Genomic DNA, 27323 nt, shown 5'->3' with positions numbered 1-27323 from the left:
TTTAGGTGAGAACGTATAGGTTAATATGTATAGGTGAGAACAGCTGATTCACACTTGGGGAGAGTGAATAATTTGCATTTGAATGTTGTCTGGCATTGTAAGCACACGCAGTGACACTAAAAGAACAATAGGATTAATAGGAATAGGAGGCACTAAAGAGGAGGATTTTAATTTAGACTATAAAAAAATTAACCTGCGTCTATTTTTAGGCGTGCCAGCTGCCACTTTTTGGTCTTATAATGCCCACATGACATGCTGGTACAGAGCTGGACATAGCTCATCCATGCGAATGATCCCGGGTTTGCACCCTGCGCTATAAAATACGAATACGACGGCCATCCGCGGACAGCAGCTCCTGCCTCCGTCCGCTCGCGCTTGCTCTTCTTTGAAGTCTCTGGGCCGCGTTCCATTTGCCCCGTTTGCATGCCGCACTTCCGCGTTGTGTGCACGCGTTTCACTCACACCGCGTAGTAAAATCCACTGTAAACCAACAAACCCCGAAGGGGAGGCGGCCTAACTAGTGAGCAAGGAGCGATATTGATTTGGGCGCACGCCGTGACAGGCTGAAAAAAAACTATTGTCCTCAAAGATGTAACAGATGAGGACTCTGATTAATGTGCAAAAACTATATAATAAAACTATATAAGACTACATGCCTTTATAAGACTCAACTTTTATTTAAGCGCACTCACAATAACGAAAAAACGTGATTTTATAAATGTTTGAAAGCAAATAAGCTGCGCTGCTCTGTATTGTTTTTGGTGAACTTGAGCGCGTCAGAAAATGAACGCAAACGTTTTTTTAAATGGTCAGAGTCAGTCTGCTTGCTGTTTTCCCGACGCGTTCATAATCATTAGTCTACTTCTGCCGGTGCGCTCTGGAAAACTTCATGCATGCGGCTGAGCGCTGATTAAAACTATGGAGTAAATTAAAGAGGAGAATCACGATGCCGAATCGAAGTCCTGAGCCCAAACCTCAATTAAATTAAATTAACAAATACTATAAGTAAAAAAAAAACAATAGCCCACGTTTAGAAACCGTTTATAAATTCTTTCCGACATGAGTTGGCCCGGTGTTATGCGCAGAGCGCCGGGAGATTTCCTGAAGCTCCGAAATCACTGGGGCATTTTTTCTAAATAGATGCTATTGTTAATAACTGATGGAGGTTTGGGGCTGTATACACACACATTTTTGAGGGGTTTAAAACGAATTAGTCCGAGCAGACCTACATGAAAGGTGAGAAGTGAGTAACTGCGCGCGCTGTCGCGGTGTATATACCGTACAACACACGTTTATCAACCTACATAAAACCGCTGCCTTTAAAAAACGCTTTATAAAAACGCTGCCTTTTGTAAAGTGAAAGTACTTTACAAAAGACAAACTGCTTTATTTCAGTCATGAATTCACAATCACATCAAATTCCAGCTATTATTTCTAGCCGTGGTTAAATAATGTATGAAATAATTATTAAATGCTGGACACAAACAGCAAATATGATGCTTATTATAAAATGCCCGAAGAAGCTCGTGGTCATAAAATAATATTTACTTAATAATATAATATATATAGTTCATTCATGTCTTCTGATGATGTCGAGACATTTTTTACGTTTTAAATAAGATATGTTGGCATATTCACGAATCAGGACATTTGCATAGTTAAGACTATCAGATAGCCTACTATCAGGAAATTAAATTAATTTCAACACCATGTAAATCGAGACATTGCCATGTCTTTTACTGTTTTGTCCCTGTTAAAACATTACAAAAAATATATAAGAAACTTATTAAGAATTTTAAAGCACGAATTTGGGCATCTCATTTCATCATTATGAAAAAAATATGAAGCACATATACACACATTTATCATGAAAGATCTGTTGTAAAGCAAAATAAAATTCATGTTTGCTTCAGCATTGGGAACAATATTGTTTTAGACTAAGTAATTATACACAATTCTTCGTTGTACAGTACTTGGTCCGGCGTTTAAATAAAGTCCTTCCATGCGCCATCTGGCGGATATTCAGTGAAGCACAATTCCCAAAAGTTGCTTACGGCAAGTCGCGGTGCGCTGCGCGCTAAATTGAGGCATCCCGCGGGAAAACACGTGCAGTCTTAATGGCCACATCTTTATACAAGCTCAATCAGGGGGTTGAATTATGTCAGGGATCAGAATCAGTGTCTCCAATTTCATCATGGTGCAGTAAAAGAAAGTAAAAAAAAAAAAAGGACTGTACATGCTGTACTTTATTTGTAATAAAGTTTTCAATCCAACTTTAATTGTAACATTGGGAATCTTGTTCGAAATTCTTTATTTCTTCATTGTGCTTTTCGATGGAGATATTTCACACTAAAGTTTGTGAGAGAGAATATTATATACATTTTATTTTTTAATTTTATGATTGTACTACAGCACAAGAAAAACTTGTTTTTGTATTATATTTGTACTGTGTAACAGTTCTGCAGGTTATTTTTTTTTTTTCAAAATAACAAAAACTTGAGACTGTAATGTTTTTAACACTTTATTGAACATGTGTGTTTATGGGAATTTATGAAAAATAAGTGAAATAACAGGATTTCTTTTCTAAACTTGTGGTGTTGCTTCATTTAAAGATGTTTGATATGAATTTAGAAAAATTATAAAATAACCGTTTCTCTGCTAAATGTCTAATGCTGTTGCTTTATTGAAGGTGTTTGTAATAATTAAGGAAAAAATGATAAATGTTAAATGAAAGCCTTTTGCTGCTAAATGTGTTGTTAGTTTAATGAAGGTGTTAAATCTTATAAATGTAAAAAATAAAATCTGTAAAATAGAGTCTTTTACCTGCTAAACTTAGTGTTGTTAGTTTAAGGTTTTTTTTGTTTGTTTTTTTACAGTGTAGTTATATAAATTCTACAAATTTACAAGGGGTGTTCTAGTCAAACAGGGCTTTGTCATGAAATTTCTCGATCTCTTGTTAATGAAGACCCTTCACTGATTGACATTTACAAGAGCCTTAAAGCACAGTATAGTAATAAAACATTTAGCCGCAGTGAAACAGTGCGAACATTTTAAAGAGGTTCGTACATCCATGAATAATGATCCCAGTTGAGGTGGATCAGTTGTTCCTGTGAACTGTCAGCAAGAAGAACACTGATCCCTGAAAAGCGAAAGAAAACTTGTGGAAGACATGCATCTGTCTACAGGAACTATACAGAATATCATTCACAAACACCACTTGCACGTTACAGGAACTGTTCTGGGAGTTACTGCCACATTCCCTGTACAGTCCTGACGTTTGGACCATTAAAGGAGTTCCTGGGAGGCCAGTGTTCGAGACATGAAGCAGACAGTCCTGGTGTATGGAGAAATCTTTCTACCTTGATGGTATCCAAGCACTAGTGAAAAGCTGGGAAAAGTGCACTAGTGAATGAGGAGATTATATAGAGAAATAAAGGGAGTTTTTACTCTCATAACTGAGATAAAACAGTCCCAGTTTGACTTGAACACCCCTCATATATTTTCTGTATGTTTTAAGTGTCCAATTATGAAAAAGAAATATTTTTATTAACATTATGAGCAAACTGATTTCATTGCACTTTATAGTTTATTTATATATTTTTTTCTTTTATTAAACTGTGACTTCAAATGATCACCTAATGCAGGATTAACATACAAATCCTTCTGATCTTCCAAAAAAAAATAAAAAATGCTGGTGGAGGGACTTACAGCTTGAAATCTCCTCCACTGCACAGTTTTACACACAACACACACAGCCAGTTAAACATCTCACCCAAGATTAACAGCACAGCGCTAACAAGTACAAATACAGTAAAGACATAAACTTTTAACGTCTGTTTATTATTCATTTGAAAACATCAGAATTAAATAATCAATTTCAGATTTAATTGGGTGGCACGGTGGTGTAGTGGTTAGCACTGTCGCCTTGCACCTGCAGGGTCCGGGTTCGATTCCCGTCTCTGTGTGTATGGAGTTTGCGTGTTCTCCCTGTTCTTGGTGGGTTTCCTCCGGGTACTCCGGTTTCCTCCCACAGTCCAAAGATATGCAGGTTAAGCTAATTGACGTTCCCAAATTGCCTGGAGTGTGTGAATATGTGTGTTTAGGTGTGTGTGCCATGCGATAGATTGGCACGCTGTCCAGGGTGTACCCGCCTCGTGCCCTAAGTCTCCTGGGATAGGCTCCGCCCCCACAACCCTGAATACAGGATAAAGCGGTGTAGATGATGAGTGAGTAAGTGGAATTGTACATTAAAACAGACTTATGATTTTAATTTCCTCCTGTGGTTTATTTGGTTTTGAAGCCCTGAACTGAACATTTAGAGGAAAAGTGCTCTGTAGTTATTAAAACTTAATATCACATTTTTTTTATTTAACATCTCTTTAACAGAGTAGGTCATTATTTTACCTCAAAATCCTTTTCATTTAAATTCATTCTGTAACTTAAAACCCTTTTCACAATAAACTATTTGGTGTTTCTTTAAAAACAAACGTTTATAAAGAATATGAATCTTTAATGTGCAGTATTTCATTAATAAACTCTAACTGATCTGATCGACTCTTACAGAGCACTGAAGTGGGAGGAGCTTTACAGGAGATTCTTCACCATAAACACATAGGAATGGCAGTAATTTGTCAGTAAATGTGTGTGTGAAAGTGTGTATGTGTGTGTTAGTGAGAGGGTCAGAGAATGACAGTTTTCCTCTGTCCCAGTCCAGTTTCACTCTGATCCTCTGGAGTTTCTGTGATACTGAGAGGGGAGTGAGTGTGTGTGGTGTAGAACATGCTCTATATTTACCATCATAATTACACCCCACACACCAGATTCCACTTCTGTATAATACACCTCCCTTCCTCTGAGCAGATTCTGTCATCACACCCACAGACCACCATGTACAGTCTCCAACTTCAACATCCCAGCAGTGAGTCCCTGAGTTAAAGCCCTCAGAGCCCAGGATACAATAATCAATATCACATCTCTCTGGATTATCAGGAAGTTTCTGTCTCTCATCACTGAGTCTCACACTGGTCAGATCATCAGATATAATGAAATAAGGATCAGCAGTGTTGGGGTCCAGAGTTACAGGTACTGAAAACACACACACACACACACACACACACACACACACACACACACACACACACACACAAACACACACGACTAGCTAAGCTACATTAAACATTATGTTATGATAATATTGGCTAAATTTTCCTAAATATTAACAAAGAAATAAACTTAATAACGTATATAACTTAACATCATGTCTTGTGCCCTTTTGATGTGTTTTAGTTACAAATTTAAACAATATATTTAAAAATTGTAACTGATGCATCTCAATTATTGAACAGTCTGACAGCAATCAAAACATTTTAAAATAAAAGTTATTTTGCATTATGGTCAAAATGAAAAGTGAACAGATCATCATCATCATCATCATCAACAACACATACAAAGATAAAACTAAGTCTTACAGTATTGGACAGTGTGCTGCATCTTCTTCCAGACCCTGAACTTCAGGTTGTCCAGATGTTTGGCCACATGGATCAGTGCTCCTGAAAGCTCCTCTGGATACCACAGTGTGCTCTGGGCTCTGCAAAAACATTCAGGAGTCAGTGTTGCTGTGGGTTTGGGTTCAGAAACACAGAGAACGAGAGAGACAGGAAGCACATCACTCACCTTTTCACTGTGGCCTTGTAGTTCTGTAAAACAACAAAGCAAACATCAGTGGATATGATTTACATTTTTACACCACTGAAATGTGACGTTTCTGATGATGGAGAGAAGTTTGACTTTCTCACAGTATAAATACTGACTAAATGATCCTCACTTGTAAGAACGAGACGTCTTCAGCTCTCATCTCCTCTTCTGTGGCTCTGATTGTGTCTGAAAGAGATGATATGTCTCTGCTCAGCTTCTCAATCTTCTCCTTCATCATCTGACTCTTCTGCTCCTCTTCCTCTCTCAGTGCAGTGATCCTGGCTGCCTCTTCATCTCGTAGAAACTGGTGAAGCTTCTCAAACTCCTCCTTAATCTGACGCTCTGTGTGTCGGGCCTGAATCTTCAGTGAAGAGGAAATTAAATGAAATATAACTGATTATATGTGATGCAGAATATAATTCTAATATCAAAACCATGTTATTGATTCTAACCTTTATATGTTCTGCAGTCTGACTCCAGTTCAGTTTACAGTCGTTAAAGATCTTCAGTTTCTCCTGTAGGGGCTTCAGTGCAGTTTTGAGCTTCTCCTGTAACAAATCAACACACTGCATGGAGACTCTGTGTTTCAGCTCTTATTTTACACATCATTAACTCAGATCACTGACAGGATTTAACTCTACAGTATTTAATGTGAGTTTAAAAGTAATGTAACTGTAATACTGTAGTTCTGTTCTCTTTCATAAACACTCTGATGGCCTTTTAAACTTCAGATAGAATTTATAAAAAGTTTAGACGTATATGATGTTGGTTGTTTCTACAGGTGACACTTATAATAATATAATAAAATATTAGACTAACATATTTGGTAGTTATCATATGAATAAACTAATTAAAAAGCAATTATGTAATTTAATTATCACAGATTTTTTTTTTTTTTTTTTACATTGACCATGTAGATAATTTAGGGAGATTAAAGGTTATTCCTCATTTATTTGTCCTGTGATCCATAACCTCACAGGAATATAATATTTACCTTACAGTCTGTTACTGCCTCGTCAATGGGGCGAAATGTACAGACGGTGTGTTTTCTTGAAGTCTGACACACCACACACACCAGCTGTTGATTGTCCAGACAGAAGAGTTTGAGTTTCTCACTGTGCAGACTGCAGACTGTTTCAGACGCTGATGAAGATCTCTGACTTTTCTCCTGTAAGGAAGTCTCACACAGGTTCTTTAACACCAGGTTTGTGGAAGGATCATCCATAGACGACTTCCTCCTACAAACAGGACATTCTTTGGATCCTTTGGTCTCCCAGATCTTCTGCAAACACACTTTACACACACTGTGACTGCAGCTCAGAATAACAGGATCCTTGAGGATTTCACAGCACACAGGACAGGAGAAATCCTCCTCTGAAAACTTAGAGGCCATTTAATTTAGCTGCTGTTGTTCTCTCCAGTCCAAATGCTCAGAGTTTCACTTTGGTAAAAAGTAATCACACCCTGATTTTAGGTTTGTTTCAGGATAAAAACAAGACTTTGTAGGTTCAGTTAATAATAATTTCCTTTAACCAGGTGGATCTACTGTTTTCAATTCAATTCAATTCGCTTTTAACAGTTGTCTCAAGTCCTGAACTATCGAGTGACTGCAGTCACGAGTCCTCAGAAAATAGCTGTCTGCATGGGAACAGAGGACAGGACCGTCTTCATGGTAAAGTGGAACCGTCCCCAGTCACCATACACATCCCAGACAGACCACAGTCCATGTGACCAGATCTCCAACCAGAAGAGGGACACCAGGACGAGTGAGACAGGTTCAGAGGACAGAGGGGGTCTGGATCACTGGCAGCTCAGGAGAGACATGGAGCTGTACAGAGAGACAGGGAGAGGAGAAGAGAGAGAAAAGGAGAGAGCAGAAGAGATGACTGTTTTACCAATCAGACGCAGCAACAATAATCACATGTCACATGACCACATACAAACTGGTGGCACGGTGGGGAAAAAATCTTTGTCCAGCATCCCTGGCTTCATATACTGAGGATGTTTCATGTTTATGGTGAAATTGTTGCATTTGTGAAAAAAAAAAAAAAATAAAAAACGAGATCACACAAAATCCTCTTGCATGCATACTTCGTGTGTGTGGATGAATTTTTTGATGAAAAAAAAATGCATCCACACACGCGAAGTGCGTATGCGCCTTGCCACTTTGCGAGTGTTAAATTCAGTTTTGGTGAATGGTGGAGAATAAACAGTTAAAAAGGATTTCGTGTGCTCTCGTTTTTTATTGTTTTTTTATATTACAAAGTGTTTAAGCGAACCCAACATGAATACTCGGTCACATTAACAAGAGTGTGGTAACGTTAATTGTAAGATGGTAGGCAAGTTGTTCACGACGTAGAACGTGGGCGGACATGTTACGGAGTGACATGGATCCATAAGAGAGTAAAAATAGATTTGCTAACGACTCGTTTAGGCAAATGTAGGCCGACTCTTTTTTTTAATAGACAAAAAATTCATTTATCGTGCCCTGTCAGTGTCACAGATAGTGCAGATAGTTTATGTTCACATACAGCTACATGACACACTGCATGAAAGATCATATTTGAAAAAGCATAATAGGGCCTGTTTAAAGTGACATTTATTTCTTTTTGCATACTTGCATTAGAATAACATGCAATGTTGTAAAGGATATATTCCGTGCTAAAAGATTATGTTTCGTTATATATTATTCCTATTTCGATTTAGGAATTTGTCTGTTCAGATTTAGGAGGTATTAGATCGTTTTTGGTGTTAAAAGGAATTTAAATAAAATTTGTTTTCTGTTGTTTCTTTAAACGTGCTATGACGTTACAGCATGATGCTGTAAAAAGGAGAGCAGTTTTTTTTTTGCTCTGTAAGAGCAGTGAGTCTGATATAATCTTCCTCCAGGAAACACATTTATGTGAAATGGATGTAAAGGTTTGGAAAAATCACTGAGGTACTACTATTTTTTGTAGTCATGGTTCTAACCACTCGGCTGGAGTTTCAATTCTCTTGCACAAATTCAAAGGGCAAATATTTGGAGTAAAGTCATCTGACGAAGGGAGATGGATTATTTTATCACTATATATACATTACCTTTGTTGTTTGTAATATTTATGGTTGTAGTTCTCGATCGGATAATGGGTCTCTGTTTTCTCAGATAACCTCTGAATTAAAAGAAATGCTTATTAATTACCCTGACTCTTTTGCAATTCTAGGCGGCGATTTTAATCAGTGTGTTGACAGGACTTTGGAACGATTTCCTCCCACATGCAATATCTTCATTTAAATAGTAATATTTAAGCATTATGTGCAGAGTTTTCTCTTACTGATACATGGTGTTTTTTTCACCCTGATTTACACGAATTTACTTGGTCCAATAGAAATAGATCCTCCCAATCAAGAATTGACTTCTTTTTGCCCCTCTGTCTGATCATAAACAAATATGTTTAAAATTATGCAGAAATGTTAGCAAAAATGATCAAATTCCAAGGTTATGTGGTTATTGGAAATTTAATAATTCACTCTTAAAAGATGCTTCCTTTAATAATAGTGATAAAAGCTTACTTTCAGATACATTCTCGAAAAAAACTGACGACTGAAGAATAAAGTCAAATGGATTTTTTTTTTATATAAGGCTAGGCAGATTGCTATTAAAAAAAGTAAAGATATTAAAGCCTTAAAGAATAAAAAAATAAATGAATTAAAAAATATTAATATTTTATTGCAAAAAACACTAACTCAGGAAGAAGAATTGCACTTAAAGGAATTAAATCTTCAAATTAATCAAGCTTATTTGGATTTGGCTAGAGGGGCTTATATTAGATCTAGAGCCAAGTGGCTTGAGGAAGGAGAGACCAATTCCAGTTATTTTTTTGCTTTAGAAAAAAGGAATTGCAGAAGAAATTCTTTGACAGCTCTGAATAATAATAGTGTCAAATGCACTACTTTCTACTTTTGTAACAGCCTTTTATAATGACCTTTATACATCTGAATTCAATATGGATAATTGTGAGAATTTCTTTGAAACAGTTAAGAATCACATTCCTGTCATTGATAATGATTTTAAAGATTATTGTGTGACCTCTTTAACAATTGAAGACATTAAATCTGCTCTATTTTCTATAAAAAGAAGGAAATCCCATTTCCCATTGAATTTTACATTTATTTCTGGGATTTAATACAATCCCCGTTACTTAACATGTATAACGAATGTGTTGTTCAGAGAGAAATGACTTCAACAATGAAACAGAGTATTATTTCCCTTATCCCAAAACCTGAAAAAGATTCTCTCTTAATAGATAACTGTAGACCAATTACACTTCTTACAGTTAATTACAAGATCTTTGCCTTGGTTTATGCAAATAGGTTAAAATTTAAGCTTCAAATTTGGACTTTGATACCCCCTTACTGTAATTGACTTTTTCCCCCCTCTTCTTACTTCTATCTACTTTCGATGTTAATGTTCTCCTGAAGGTAATTGTATATTTCATCTGTTTGAAAAATAAAATATAAAAAAAAAGCTCCTCCCACTTCAGTGCTCTGTAAGAATCAATCAGATCAGTTAGAGGTCATTAATGAAATACTACACATTAAAGATTCATATTCTTTATAAACGTTTGTTTTCAAAGAAACACTGAATAGTTCATCGTAAAAAGGGTTTCAAGTTATGAGTTTAAATTTAAAGGATTTGAGGTAAAATTATGACCCACTCTGTTAAAACAAAGCCGGTGTTCTCAAAAGTGTGGGACGCCCACTAGTGGGGAATAAAGACATGACAGGTGGGATGCTATGAATGGGAGGAAATTAGTGGAAAATAATAAGAACAACCAGATACAAAGAAATGGGTCATAAATTCAAGTAAATTAAAATAACATCAGTTCAGGGCCCGGACATGTTATTTGCAGAAGAACAATATAAGGAAACTTTCACAAAGCGGGTCAATAGCATATGTGGTGGGCAATGGATAAGTTTGTTACATGGACCACAAAAAAAGCAGGTGATTCAACGCAAGCAGACAAAAATAAACAACAGGCAGTAAGTCTAATCAATCAAAAAGCCAGCCGAAAAGAAAATATGATGATGCCTATCTTGCGCTTGGATTCACGGTGGGTATGGAGAACCATGTGTGTTTTGTGTTTTAAACCAGTGGCAGCAGACAGCATGAGACCCAATAATTATGAAGACACTAGCGACAACAGACCCCAGTCACGTTAATAAGACAATCGACTTATTTGAAAGAAAGCTGTAAGAAAATCGTCACGTATGGTAAAATCCCTGCTGCTGTAGAGTTGGTGTCTATTATGCTGGTTGAGAAAAGGGCCGCAAAATTTAAAGCTATCCCCCTGTCAAACCATACAGTTGCATGACATATATGCGACATTTCATGTGACCTTGAAGACCAACTCATAGAAAAGCCCAAGTGAGGCTACTTGTAGTGGATGTTCCTGCGTTGTGTTCCTGATCTGCTTGATGAGGAAGTGGATGAGCATCCTTCACGGTCCTTCAGCCATTGGAAATCTGTGCATACACCTAAATCACCTTAATCACCACTTCTTTCCCACACCAAAAGCAATGGCGATGCAAACTCACTGATTGACTTTCTTATAATTTTCTTTCTCCTCCATTTCATCTGAAGTCTCTTTCAGCTTTACATAATGGAGCACTGTGGGGCAGTGGTGGTTCAGAGGGCTAAAGAACTGAGTTAATCGGAAGATTGGCGGTTCAATCCCCAGCTCCACCAGGCGGTTATTTCAGAAAGCTTGGTTAACTTACCATTTGGTAAATCATACCCTCTGGGTTAATTTACCACAAACCCACATACCATGAGTACGTCGGTTTCAAAATACCTGAGAAGAGTAAGTTTAATCACCCTCCTACTGGTTACCTAGAGTTAATCCGCGTGAACGGTGCATACATAAAGACGTTTTCAATGGATCGCCAATTTCACGAGTCAAAGTGAAAAAAAGAGAGCGGCATACTTTACAAAGGCGAGTTGGAGGTTTTAATGTGCACATATGAAGAATTCACGCCAAAAATTATGAAAAAAAGCAATACGGCTGCATCAGCTAAAGAAAGAGAGTTGACTTGGCAAAAAATAACGGACAGAGTAAATGCGTGAGTGTATTAAATTGCAAATTTGACATCGCCTCCCCTTTTATTATATTGCAAAATAATTGAACACCCCTTCTGCATCCCTTTGACTGTTTAATCACTATGAACATTTACGTTTCCTGCCATTCATTACTTTAGTTTAAAGTACCAATGTATATTGACTAGGAATATATGGTTTCTTATTTAATAAGGTGTAATCTTTCTGGAGCCAGAAAAACTTTGAGCCAAGTCAAAATGAAGCACAAAAACATTCTGCAAAAAAGGTAATATTTGATTACACATTTACTGAACTATTGATTAAACACGATTTAGTATATTCCTTCCGTCATGTAGCTAATAGAAAGAAGGCTAAAGACACTAACATGGTGAAATGTAAGTTTACCACTACGATTTGTTTTCATTATATGACTTTATAAAATACTATCTCTGTCATTTAAAGCCTTTTGATCATGCTTAATGCTTTTATTCAGGCTTACTATATTTAACTGCATATGATAAATAGGCTACTGTGATCTTAGTTGTATTACTTTGACATGTTTTTTTTCCTGCATTATTGGTTTTTCTTTGATAATATTGAGAATTTTATGGGATGTATTTACTTATAAATACTGCTAGCGGGATTGTATTAATGGACCCTACAGAAAGAACACAGTCTGTCACAGTTGTAAGTGTTTTGTTGTCAGGTACTGTCGGGTTATCTGGGAATTTGCACATCAGCCTCCGCTTCAAACTCGAAAAAAGCCATAGCCAACTACAGGGGACATGGGGATCAACTCTGCAATCACTTTTAATTCTTGTGTCTGACAGCTTTGCGCGTTACACAATAATCATTTAAAGTGGATTCAATAAGTGAGAGAGAGAGCGAGGTGGATAACCTTAAATGAAAACCAGAAAAAATTACTACTTTTAAAACACACAGTTAGATAAAGTTTAAATAAACACAACAACAGAATTATTTAACTAAACTTCCAAAACAACTAACTAACACACACTATTTTATTACCCTTTAAGAGACATGTAATACACAACATCATACTACATTTTTGGTGAATACATGGTAACCCTTAAACAACAATCACAGCATAACATAAGTTACTCTCTTGTAATGAGAACTATAGTGAATAAATTAAATATTAAGTAACTCAATCAAGATTCAAGTGATCAGTCCTTAGTATAAGTAAAGAGCGGTGTTATCATACCATCAGTGTTCCTGAGATGAGCAGCAGCCGATGCGCTTCCCTGTCTCACATGTTACTGACTGTAGTCTCTTACATGCAAGTTTTTATAAACAGACCCTATACTGTTACATCATAGTTACATCATAGTAGATACTGTAAGGGGGCGATTCTCTGTCACAGATGGTGCTTGTATGTTGAGTCTGTACCTTTGCTTCATTAGTGATTGTGAGGTGATGCACACTGTGATGTCATACTCTGATCGTCTCACAGTTGTTCCTTGTCGAGTGACTTTAGCTCCACCATTTCACTTATTTAACTTTGTAGGTACCTTTAGTTGCTTTTAGATATTTAGATTTTTTTTCTTTTTGCCAGATGATGTATACTTGCATATTTCCACTGAAGGATGAAGATGACGATGAAGAGATCACATCTGATGTAACAGAAGTGGATAATGCTGGTAGATCAACTGAGGCATGATGCATACCATTATAATGCAGTGCCACCTTTTTACATTAGAGTGTACACTGTAAAAAAAAATCCTGTTAATTTACAGTAAACAGCTGGCAGCTAGATTTTCCGGCTTTGAGCTGTAATTTTACAGTTCATGTACTGTAATATCAAATGACAGTTTATTACTTTAAAATATATTACAGTACTGAACTGTAAAAATATATGATGTACTGTATAACACTGTAAAATATTGGTTAGCATTATACTGCTTCAGTATGAGGTTTTATTATAAAATAATTTATTTTTCTTTTATATTAATGTTATTTATGATTTAAATTTAATTTCTTAATTTCTTAAACAAATTGCTTAGACAAAAGATCTAGCCTTAAAACATTAGATTTTTTATTAAAGCCAACATATAAACATTGTTTCCACTAATATGTGGACATTAAAATAATTGACAAAATGCAAAATACATGTTCTCAACATGTAAAATAGCAGCATACTGAAATCCTATGAATTTAAACAAATATGTTGTAATATACACTGCACTGACTTTGCATAAACAACACTTTCACAGACTTTGCATGAACACTCAATTGCAAAATACTGCACTGACTTTGCATCAAAACACCCATGGGCAGAGCACAGCACTGACTTCAGATCCAAAACAGGATGTTGAACATGTGCTGTACTGACTTTGTATTACTGAACAAAGCCCCACTCAAAGTCCAAAAGGGTGGCTACATGGACATGTACAGTCGCAGTCTTTTTATGGAAAAGTTTCAGTCTTTTTGGAGATCACCTTTACCTGGCTGGCCTTTGTCCCTCTCTCAGGATTCAAACCAACGAAGTGCCTAAAAAGCAATGTAGAAATAACATATATTAGACTTGGAATCAAATGAACCTGCCATATTTGTTCTCAACTGTAATGTAAATAATTAAAAAAATGTAAGTAATTTAATATCTTTATTATTTTACATTAAGTGAACACAATATGTGCATGAACTAAATAAACACGATTTGTATTATCTGAACATTTCTGCCATATGAGTAGTGTAACAATTGAAAGTGTATTGATAAAGCACTACATAAAAAAAGAGACTTGTATTAAATACAGATAATATATTTTTTTAAACGTAATAATATGTACAGTATGAGAACAAACATTACATTATGGTGGTGCCTGATTTATGTCATTGACAGTTCTCTGCTTCCTGTTAAATCATTGTACAATTTATATTAAATAGGTTTTAACAGATCTGGGAAATAAGGCACAATACGAAAACAATATTTACCTTTGTACAAACTCCAGGGTCCAAGGTGACATTGATTTAATGTTGAAATTGCATCAGAATCATCATTTTGGTTGAGGTTGATTTTTCAATGCTAAATAATGCTGAATCAATGTTGATAATTCATTGCTTTCCTGTTTTAAAAAGACAAACATTTAATCAATGTTGATTTTTGGTTTTGGAACTAATCCTCATTCAACAATGTAAGGCAAATTAAATTAATCAAGTGCATTTCTATAAAATGTGTTTGCATGTGTGTATGTGTTCAAAACAGGTTCAAAAGTTGACTTTCAAATAAAAAAAATTATATATATATACAGATGTGGCCATTAAGACTGCACGTGTTTTCCCGCGAGATGCCGCGATTTTGCGCTGATACTGTACACGCGTGTTGTACAGTATATACAACGCAACAGCGTGCTCAGTTATTGTCATACCTTTTCTCACCTTTGATGTAGATCAGACTTCATAAGAACATATATTATTTATTATTATGCCTACTTACTTACAGTATTTCGATATGTTTGATTTTGGTAATTTTAAATCATTTTCAAATGCAGATTGACCTGTAAATCAACTTGATAACCAGTGAATGCTATTAAATACCACAAATGTTTACCTTTTTTTTTTAAGAAATGTAAGAATTTACTTAGACACAAAAAAACGATTATGTGTGTGTGTCATTTTAATTCAAGTCCAACATTTTAATGTTTTTGTTTTATTATATATATATATATATTTATATACAGATGTGGCCATTAGGACTGCGCGTGTTTTCTCGCGAGATGCCGCAATTTAGCGACTTGCCGTAAGCAACATTCGGGAATTTAAATAAATGTGTTGTGCTTCACTGAATATCCGCCAGATGGCGCATGGAAGGACTTTATCTAAAAGCCGGACCAAGTACTGTACAACGAAGAATTCTGTATAATTACTTAGTCTTAAACAATATTGTTTTCAATGCTGAAGCAAACATGAATTTTATTTTGCTTTACAACAGATCTTTCATGATGAATGTGTGTATATGTGCTTCATATTATTTTTATAATGATGAAATGAGATGCCCAAATTCGTGCTTTAAAAGTTTCTTATATACTTTTTGTAATGTCTTAACAGGGACAAAACAGTGAAAGACATGGCAATGCTTCGGTTTAAATGGTGTTAAAATTAATTTAATTTCCTGATAGTAGGCTATCTGATAGTCTTAACTATGCGAATGTCCTGATTCGTGAATATGCCAACATATCTTATTTAAAACGTAAAAATGTGTCGACATCATCAGAAGACATGAATGAACTATATATATTATATTATTAAGTAAATATTATTTCATGAACACGAACTTCTTCGGGCTTTTTTATAATAATCATTATATTTGCTGTTAGTGTCCAGCATTTAATAATTATTTCATCCATTATTTAACCACGGCTGGAAATAATAGCTGGAATGTGATGTGATTGTGAATTTATGCCTGAAATAAAGCTGTTCGTCTTTTGTAAAGTACATGCGTTTATAAAGTGTATAAACGCGTGTTGTACAGTATATACACCGCGACAGCGCGCGCAGTTACTCACTTCTCACCTTTCATGTAGGTCTGCTTGGACTTATTCATTCGTTTTAAACCCCTTAAAAATGCGTGTGTATATACAGCCCAAAACCTCCATCAGTTATTAAAAATAGCATCTATTTAGAAAAAATGCCCCAGTGATTTCGGAGCTTCAGGAAATCTCCCGGCGCTCTGCGCATAACACCGAACAAACTCATGTCGGAAAGAATTTATAAACGTTTTCTAAACGTGGGCTATTGTTTTTTTACTTATAATATTTGTTAATTTAATTTAAATGAGGTTTGGGCTCAGGACTTCGATTCGGCATCGTGATTCTCCTCTTTAATTTTAAGTTCACCAAAAACAATACAGAACAACGCACCATATTTGCTTTCAAACATTTACAAAATCACGTTTTTTCGTTATTTTGAGTGCGCTTAAATGAAAGTTGAGCCTTATAAAGGCTATGTAGTCTTATATAGTTTTATTATATAGTTTTTGCACATTAATCTGCGTCCTCATCTGTTACATTTTTGAGGACAATAGTTTTTTTCAGCCTGTCACGGCGTGCGCTCAAATCCATATCGCTCCTCGCTCACTAGTTAGGCGACCTCCCCTTCAGATATGCGAAGCAGCGGGGCTGCGGAATTAGGCACAGATGGTAATAGTTAAAATATTAACAAGGGGGATGTTTGATATCATGTGGGCATTATAAGATTTGTACTGAAGACTTCTAACTAAAAAGTGGCAGCTGGCATGCCTAAAAATAGACGCAGGTTAATTTTTTTTTATAGTCTAAATAAAAATCCTCCTCTTTAGTGCCTCCTATTCCTATTAATCCTGGGTTGTTGTTCTTTTAGTGTGTGTGTGCTTTACAATGCCAGACAACAGTCAAATGCAAATTATTCACTCTCCCCAAGTGTGAATCAGCTGTTCTTACCTATACATTCAGAGGAACTTTAATGCACCTCTCCACACTTTAAAAACCTCTTAAATCTGAGGCTCTTCTGAAGACTTTCAGTGATTAAGGCCTCTTTTTAAATTTATGTAAATTTTATCTTCTGGATTCTAGATTCTAAAGTTGACATTGTTACCGTTTTTAATCCTTGGAATGGAAGAAATTGATATTTTCCTTATGAAAGCATAAATTGCATTGTTTTTAATCAAAAAGTCAATTCATCCAAAATCATCTTTTCCTCATAAAGTGTTTAGGTGAAATTCCACCTATACAAGTGTGACAAATATGCAAAGGAAAAAATTAGAAAGGGGCAAATACTTTTTCATGGCACTGCACATGTAGTCAGATTGTTCCACTGGGATCCGCGGTAACATAAACACGCGCTCTTTGTCGGCGGCGCACTTACATTTACATTTACATTTAGGCATTTGGCAGACGCTCTTATCCAGAGCGACAAAAGTTGCGAAAAAGTGCTTTAATTTTTACATCATTGGATACATACTTACACTGGGTTAACTAGGTTAATAACTAAGTGCTATTAGTCCAACACAACTGGGAATAGGGTTTTTCTTTTTTTTTTGGGGGGGGGGGGGGGGGGGGGGGGGGTAAGTCCAAGTACTGGAGAAACAGATGCGTCTTGAGTCGTCTTTTAAAGATAGTCAAAGTCTCTGATGTACAGACATCTAGAGGAAGTTCATTCCACCACCTAGGTGCTAGAACAGCAAAGAGCCTGGATGAATGCCGCCCTCGATCCCTGAGAGATGGTGGGATGAGGCGAGCAGTGCTGGAGGATCGGAGGGAACGTGGTGCAGTGCGTGGTGTAATTAGCGCAGAGAGGTAAGTGGGTGCTGGGCCATTTTTAGCTTTGTAGGCAAGCCACAGTGTTTGAATTTGATGCGGGCAGCTACAGGAAGCCAGTGCAGGGAGCGGAGGAGTGGTGTGGTGTGGGAGAACTTGGGAAGGTTAAAAACGAGACGTGCTGCTGCATTTTGGATCAGTTGCACAGGACGAATTGTGGACAATGGCAGACCTGCCAGGAGTGAGTTGCAGTAGTCCAGTCTTGAAATAACAAGGGACTAAACAAGCACCTGAGTAGCCTGTAAAGAAATAAATGGGCGAATTCTTCTGATATTGTAAAGAAGAAATCGACAAGAGCGAGTAAGGTTGAGCGATGTGTGGGGAAAATGACAAATGATTGTCCACGGTTACCCCAAGACTGCGGGCGGTGGCTGAAGGAGTGATTTGGTTGTTGTCCAGGGATATCACAAGGTCTTGACCTGGGCACTTGCGCATTCATATGCGTAGAAAAGAGATGCATGGTATTATGGTTTTCATCATTTTTTTTTAATATACATATATTTGCGTACTGACTGGGCTGGCCCGCATTGGCTTCGGCCCACCAGGAAAACTCCCAGTGTTCCAGATGGCCAGTCCGCCACTGCTCCTCTTTACTTTTCTACTGTATGTAGAATCAGCGCTTAACCGCACACATAAAGTTTTGTAAATTCATTTAACTTGTATTTCATAAGGGTTTTGCCAGGTGGTACAGCACACTGGGGGTCATTAATTACTATTAAAGAAAATTATGATGATCTGCCATGGCGTGCGCCTGTGATGGGTGTGCGCCCAAATCTACTATCGCTACTCGCTCACTCTGTAGGCTCCCTAAATAGGCAGCAAAGGGACGAAGCCGCCTATTCATTCCGGCTGGCGATAATTAACGTTAATATGATCTCAGGCTTGCTCCACATTATAAAAGCTAAGCGCCGAGTTTAGTCCAAGGCCCGGGAAGTACGTGATGTGGTGGAGAATAGGCATCAAATTTTCTGAGCAAATTAATAATAATTTCCATGAATGAAAAGGAGGAAGAAAAAACGGTTACGCGAAAATAAGAAAACGCTTTAGAGGTAAATGCTGTGAAATGCTTCAAATGAACAGATTCTGCCTATAACAGGTCAGGGACAGTGAGGCTGGATCCAGCAGCGCACCACATCCCACATCATAATACATTGGCTCATTAAAGTGGAGATAAACTGAAACTACAATATTTTCAGTGTCCAGTAGCACCAGTCTCACAGAGACCCAGAAGGCTTACTGTATAAACAGTTTGACAGCAAAATGAGACATTTTGTCAGTATTTACAGTAGATTTTTTAATTTATTTATGTATTTCAAAAGATGCAAGACAATACTGCCAAAATGTATCATCTACATGCTGTTAGAAAAAATTCTTTGCATTGTCTCTTATTAAGTTACAAGGGTGTTGAAAAGCTATTCATATCATTCAAAGTTATTCATATCAGTGTAGTTAGTATGATTTTGAAAGTGCTATAACTCCACCTGGCACAGTTTAATCCCAGTGGAACAATCTGACTACATGTGCAGTGCCATAAAAAAAGTATTTGTCCCTTCCTGATTTATTTTTTCTTTGCATATTTGTCACCCTTGTAGTGGAAGTCCAGGGCCACTTTTTGGTCCCAGGCCGCCCCGGCAAAACAAATGGAGAAAGCGCAGTCAAAGCCCGGGGATTCTGCGTTTCCCGGGGGGCCAGTCGTGAATAGCTAACACTCAGTGACAGCCAATAAAATTGAAGCATTTTTGCGGCATTCCACGTGGTTTGGCGTTGCTTAAATAATAGTATAAAATTGTCCAGACTCTGGCTCGAATCCCGCTCTGGGTGAAAATGTAATAAATGTGAATCCTTTGTTTTACACTTTTTGCATATGATAATCATTAAATTATAGCAACTGTGAGGTGAGTGCTAATGTGTTTCATAGCTTAAGAAAAAAATTCTCAATTGCAAAATGCATTTAGTACTGAAGCCTAACTTGATAATTTAATGGCTATATCGTAGCATTTAGCGCATAACACCGGCATTTTGAGCATTGGCTGGGAATCAAACACGGGCCTTCCGCATGGCAGGCGAATCACCTACCACTGAGCCACCAGTGCCCATCTTAAAGCGCATAAAAACAATAAAACATCGCTAACATCATACATACATCTTTGTAGTCCTTTTGCACACATGCGCGATGCGTTACAATAATAATAATAATAATAATAATAATAAATTCGGAGAAATACTACTACTAATAATAATAATTTTTAATGAAAATGAAGAATAAATACATATCAGTTTGAGCTCGACACGTTTATGAGCTCTGTCGCTTGCTGTCAATGGGCGCCTAAGAGACATAACATTTTTCGGCTTTAGTAGACACACAATACTTTAGAATGAAACACGACTGCCCCCTACAGGTAATGAAGGGCATTTTCACAGCTTGCCGCGCGAAGCTGCGGCAAGTCGTGGGATCCCTTTTCCGAAAACATGCGTTTTTTAAAGGCCAGATCTGTGTGTATATTTATAAATATATATATTTATATATATATATATATATATATATATATATATATATATATATATAAACATTAAATATATATAAAATATAAAATATATATATGTGTGTCATTTTAAGTCCAACATTTTAATGGTTTGTGATCGGTGCATGGGCGTCAACTCGCACGTTCTGTAATAATCCATCGTCTTTTAGAGCCCGTTACTGAAGCATTCGCTAGGTCAATTTGCATTTGGCTAGAGCTTTGCCTGTGTCTTTTTGAGCGCGCTTTGTCTTCGGCCCTGACACCTTTTACTGGTGCAACCGAATGATCAGACGGAGTGTCGCGGTAACACGACCCGGCCCATTCTGAACAGTTTATGCGCGGCTCTGCCCCCCGCGCGAGCCGCGTCATTACGTACATATCCACAAATACTTTAACAACATACACAGCATGAAATGCATTTACATATGAGACACGCGCACAAACACATACTTATATAATGTATTCACATACAAACACATACTGTATACTGTATACAGAAATAAAATAATATATTCAGTAAATTTGGGAATTACACTCAAAGTGTGACCAAATTACTGCATACAGTACACACCGGAACATGATGATAATTCATTATTTATTATCATGCTTACTTACCATACTGTACTTAGAGATATTTTGTTTTTGTATATACAGTATATATATATATATATATATACAGTGTATATATATATATATATATATATATATATATAGAGAGAGAGAGAGAGAGAGAGATACACATGTGTGTTTCATTTTAATTAAAATCCAACATTTTAATGGTTTGTCATTGGTGCATGGGCGTCAACTCGCAAGTTCTGTAATAATCCATCGTCTTTTAGAGCCCATTACTAAAGCATTCGCTAGTTATCCAGCTGATGTACAGGTCAATCCGTTGATACACAGGTCAATTAGCTTTGAGATGATATATTTGCCGTATGTTGTGTTTATTTAATTAAACTTAAACGTAAACGTAAGGTAAGAGTGCAAGCCACTGGTTTAAGCACAACTTTTTTTTTTAAAGAATTGTATTTATGTTGTATTTATGTATTTATATTTTTTTATGTGTATACAGTATGTGTTTGTATGTGAATACATTATATAAGTAAGTGTTTGTGCACGCGTCTCAAGTCTCATGTGACATTCATATAAAATGCAATTCATGCTGTGTATGTTGTTAAAGTATTTGTGGATATGTATGTATCATATATCATATATTATGCAGAGCTGCGCATAAACTGTTCAGAATGGGTCGGGTCGTGTTACCGCGACACTCCGTGTGATCATTCGGTCGCATCAGTAGGTGTCAGGGCCAAAGACAAAGCCCGCTAAAGAAGACACAGGCGAGAAACAAGGCTCTGGTTATTTTGTGTTTTTAGTTTTCTTAAGTTTATTAATTAATAATTCCACAATATCTCCAAACAAAAATGTCTTCCCGTGTCTTTCATAAGCTCTCACAACAACTCCTATTTCACTGACCCCCTCTAAAGCCCTGCGTCAGGGCTATTATAATCAGTAAATCATCTTTTGGTGCGGATCTCCACCGCACCCCCTAACAATATAATTAGTAAAAAAATAAAAAATGTAAATTAAGGATGTCTTGAAACATAATGCAGTAACTCTTTATTCATTTAAACACGGTAAAGGTGTTAATGTTCCGTACATTCTGTTTGTGCTTAGGTTTCACTGGTTTCCATACACATACAACGTTTGGACAACAATGTTCCGGAGGCGTTAATTTTGTTTCAATAAAGTTTTATTAAATATAGAATATTTTTTTATGTTTTGCTGGCGAAATACATTTTAGGCAGAGACGTCTGCTCGGTCTTGTTAAATCGTTTTACACCCCCCATTTCTGCGAATTCCCCCATCAGCAAAACCGGTTTGATAACTTCACACTTGCCATTGTACTTTTAAACTGTAACCTACGTATCTACAGAATAAGAATATTTAACTACTTCAGCAGTGAATGAGAAATTTGGTCAGTCTGGCTTTTAGATGAAGTTCTTATTTGATATAATTCTATTTTTTAATTAAGTATCTTATTATAAATATGATTCTTATCCTTTATATTCTTGTCGAGTATTGTCCTTCAAAGCAAGCACTGTGTCAGAAGATTCTGCGGAATCGCTTTTACCTTTTATCAAACTGTGTGCGCTGTTGCCAAATACTGTAGGGGGTTTAGATGAATTAACAAGACAGAGCGGATGTCTATGCCTAAAATAGATAGCAATTAAATCAGACTTAATAGTTGGATTTTATACTTTTCTTTTTATTTACTGTATGGACAGTCACATTATGCTTTCTCTATGTTATTTATCTCTTTCTATATTCTCTAATTATAACTTGAATAAATCGGCTCACATCGGAGCGCGCTGGCATGTTGGAAAAGCCAACGTTTACTGTAGCCTATATAAGTGCGAGCCGCGGGTTTGAATTTAATTCGCCGATAAATGAATTTAAGATGGATTTTAAAGCATATTTTTTAGGCCTAAATATTCGTTTTAATTAATGGCCAGGTGTATTACGAAGTTGTTCTCTGCATGGTGTATCTGCACGGAGAGATGGTGTGTGTGTCCACGGAGAGTTTGTGTGTGTGTGCACAGAAAGTTTCTGTGTGTGTTTGTGACGTTATCTTCTCCTTCAAACATGCTTTCAACCAACCAACCAACCCTGGCCTCTAAACTCAGAAGCTAAGTGTCAAAGCCGATAACTGCTCCTTTGATCTGCTGGTTACGGCGGGGCGCCGACTGCTGATCAGCGTATAGTAGCCAGTAAATAGTGGAAGATAACCATTTACACTAACCATTAAAATGTTAAGAATTTAATTAAACACAAATATATAAATAAGATTTTCTTTATACATAATATTTTCATTATATATAAACTCATGCTAGGGTACTTTTACTACGCTGAAGTACCATTTAAAGCTATTTATTCATTTCTCTTTTATTTGCTTACTTTACTTACTTACTAACTAGAGAACGCTTAAGTAAAGAGCTCTAAAACAACGGTAATACGAATGACAATGGAATATTACAGAACGTGCGAGTTGACGCACATGCACACATGCACCAATCACTAACCATTCAAATGTTGGATTTGTATTAAAATGGCACTTTTATATATATGTTCGTTTTTAATTAAATTCTTAAAGCATCGTGTTCACCCATGGGTTTACTGCATAAACACCGTTTTTTGCATTGAGTTTAAGCATGCAGCACTTTTAGTATTCATACAGTAGCAAAAGCAACCCAACAGTGTGATCAAAGTACCCGAAATAACACAGAATTTAAAGCACAACCCAACGATATTTAAAGAACATAAACACAATAAAACAATATTGCACGGGTGCGTTTTAACGAAGTATCATCATAAAAGGAGGGAAGAAAATGAAGAATAAATACATATCAGTATTTCCAGTTTAAGCTCGACACGTTTATGAGCTCCGTTGCTTGCTGTCAATGGGCGCCTAAGAGAGAGAACACTTCAGTAGACACACAATACTTCAGACTGAAACACGACTGCCCCCTACAGGTAATGAAGGGCATTTTCACAGCTTGCCGGGCGCAGCCGCGGTAAGTCGCGGGATCCCTTTTCTCGGAACGTGCGTTTTTAATGGCCAGATCTGTATATGTTTAGATAAATAATAATATAATATTGTTATTAAGGAAAAAAATAATTTGTCTTCACAGCTGTTTATTGATAAACAGTCTCTCTCGTTCTCACTTAGAGTTCAAAACTCAGCACTTTACTGTCTTTCGCGTTTATCATGATGCTAATAAGCCACGCCCCTAGCAACCATTTAGAGCACCCTTCACAATTATCGACAAAACAGAAAGGCTGCGTGACTATTGATTGTGTAACTGAGAATTGCACTGAGCAATATTGTGACACAGCCTGGAGATGGCCTGCACTTTCCAGAATTCTCCGGAGGTGAATAACATTGGTTAATTATTTTACCTGCTGCATATAAAAATGAAATTTAAAAAATTAATTGTAATGTGCAAAACTCTGTAGACTTCCCTTCCCATATATCAACAAAAGACAAAAAAGTACAGCTGGATAACTATTGGTTGTGTACCTCAAGTTTTTGTGCTTCTGATTACCTCAGCAATATTGTGACACTGCCGGGAGACGGCCTGCACTTGGACTTCTGATTGGCTAAGCAATGCCCAGAAATCTGCACTTTCCAGAATTTTCCTGAGGTGAGTGGCATTAGTTTATATTTTTAACTGCTACCTGAGGTGAATAGAATTAGTGTATATTTTTAACTGCTACCTGAGGTGAGTAGAATTAGTTAATATTTTAACTGCTACCTGAGCTGAGTAGCATTGGTTCATATTTTTAGCTGCTGCCTGAGGTGAGTAGCATTGACAGAGGGGTTTTAGCTAAAAAAAAAATCGAAGGTAAGTTTTGTGTATGTTTCTTGCTGTCTAGATTACTAACATGCTTAGCTTATCATCACTGTTAATCACTGTGGGCCAGGGGTAGCTCAGTGGTTAAGGCATTGGACTATGGTTCGGAAGATCCCAGGTTCAAACCCCACAACCACCAAGTTGCCACTGTTGGGCCCTTGAGCAAGGCCCTTAACCCTCAACTGCTCAGAGAGATAAAAATGAGATATTTATGAGATAAAAAATGTAAGTCGCTCTGGATAAGAGCGTCTGCCAAATGCCTAAATGTTAATCATAGTTTTACATTGCCATATCAATAATTGGTATTAAACAACGACTTTATATTATGCAGACGACTTTTTATCATTATACTTATGAATGGGAAGTGCTATGCCCAACATGGCAAATAAACCCTATGTTTAAACCCCAATAAGCCTTAATAAGGAATAAGGTAGAAATACCTTAAAAACTGTGTAGCTACTGGCATCTTTCCACTTTGTATGTGTACAGTTTATTTTTTACACAGAATCGTATTAATTGTGGATACACATGCGGTTAAAAAACCTACCTTTAAAGCTATAGTACTGTTAAAAGTTTTGGGCTGTTGTAAGAAAAAATTCTGTAAAATGAGAATGCTGTCAAAAAATGTCATAAATAGATTTTTCTTATCAATTAACTTCTATTAACCAAATTAATTTTAAATGTAAATTTTTAAAGTTTAATGGAATGACTGTGTGAAAGATGCTGAAGCTGACGTGCCACTCGTCTTTTATGTTAATGTTGTTCGGAAGCCTGTGCAATGATGTAGTTTCGACATATATCAACTGAACAGCGTTTTTTTCAACTTGTTTTCATGTTATTGTCGGAGAGTTTGATGTTTCGCTGGCGTGGGGCTGATAGGGAGCGAGACGGTCCCGGTGGAGCATGACCAATCGCGACCGCCCCATCAACCGCACCCGGTAGACTACATCAGAGAGCTGGGCAATGACCGTGCAGGGGCCCACCCAGTGCGACATAAGCTTAGACGAGAGCCCCCTTTTTTTTCCGGGGGAATACACCCAAACCTGCTCCCCAGTAGCAAAGTCTCGCCCCCGGCTGTGAGTATCATACAAGCGGTGCTGCTTAACACCGGCGTCCGCCAAGTGTCTACGCGCCAACTCGTGGACACGGAACAGTTTGTCTTTTAAAGAACAAAAATAATTCAACCCCGGCTTCGTGGGTAAATCCACTTGTGGAGGGGGCCCGAACACAAGGTCCACAGGCCTGCGCAACTCGCGACTGAACATTAACGCAGCTGGCGTCAGCTGTGAGGACTCCTGCACTGCTGTGCGATAAGCTCAAAGCACGAGAGGCAAATGTTCATCCCAATCCTTCTGCCGGTCGCTGGTAAGCATGGCGAGTTGGGTGGTAAGCGTTCAATTGAAGCGTTCCACGAGGCCATCACTTTGCGGATGAAGGGGCGTGGTGCGGGTCTTTTTTACCCCGAGGCGCTCGCACACCACCGCAAACACCTCTGCCTCGAAGTTACGCCCCTGATCGTTGTGCAACTGCTCCGGGGCGCCAATTTTGGCTGAATCAGTGGCAATCCCTCTAGCACTAATGACGTGTCCTAGGAAACCGGTCTCTCGCCGCAACAGCTGGCACTTTTTGGGGTTGAGCCGCAAATTCGCCCGGCAAATTTTTGGATAGCCAAAAATACTTCCCGTAGGTTAGCTAGCGCGACCTCAAACTCCTTGCCATGTACCAGGTAGACGACACAACGGTTGCAAGGAATATCGGCCAACACTTTCTCCATCAATCGTTCGAACGTAGCTGAAGCGTTACATAGGCTGAACGGCATGCGCCGGAATTGCCATAGCCCTTGCCCGATCGTGAACGCGGTTTTAGGTCGTGCTTCCTGGGCGAGCTCTACTTGCCAGTACCCGCTACGCAGATCTAACGAGCTAAACCACGCCGAGCCCGCAACCCCTCCCGCAAAGCATAATGGTTCCTAATCGAAACCCAGCCCACGCCACACTATTATTACTGCAGTCTATTTTAAAGTGTTTCATTAATTTAATTTATTTTTTATAGAGAGATTTTTGTTATTTGAAGAAGTCCCTTCAAGTCACCAAGCCTGCATTTATTTAATACAAAGTACAGCAAAAACATTTAAAACAAATGTTCTCTATTTAAATATATTGTAAAAAGCTATTGATTCCTGTGATTACTCCAGTCATTAGTGTCACATGATCCTTTAGAAATTATCTTAATATGCTGATTTGATGTTCAAGAATTAAAATATTATTATTATTAAAAATATTATTAATTTAAAATGGTAGTACAATTTTAC

At 37.2% G+C, this 27323-nt stretch overlaps 1 pseudogene; it reads right to left on the bottom strand.

Annotated features, from left to right (window-relative positions):
- Positions 1–3661: 3661 nt before the first annotated feature.
- LOC128524467 (E3 ubiquitin-protein ligase TRIM35-like) lies at positions 3662–13044 on the bottom strand (annotated as a pseudogene).
- Positions 13045–27323: the final 14279 nt, after the last annotated feature.

Source organism: Clarias gariepinus, chromosome 5, assembly GCF_024256425.1.
Source record: "Clarias gariepinus isolate MV-2021 ecotype Netherlands chromosome 5, CGAR_prim_01v2, whole genome shotgun sequence".
Classification (NCBI taxonomy): domain Eukaryota; kingdom Metazoa; phylum Chordata; class Actinopteri; order Siluriformes; family Clariidae; genus Clarias; species Clarias gariepinus.
This window is presented reverse-complemented; position numbering and strand designations above follow the sequence as displayed.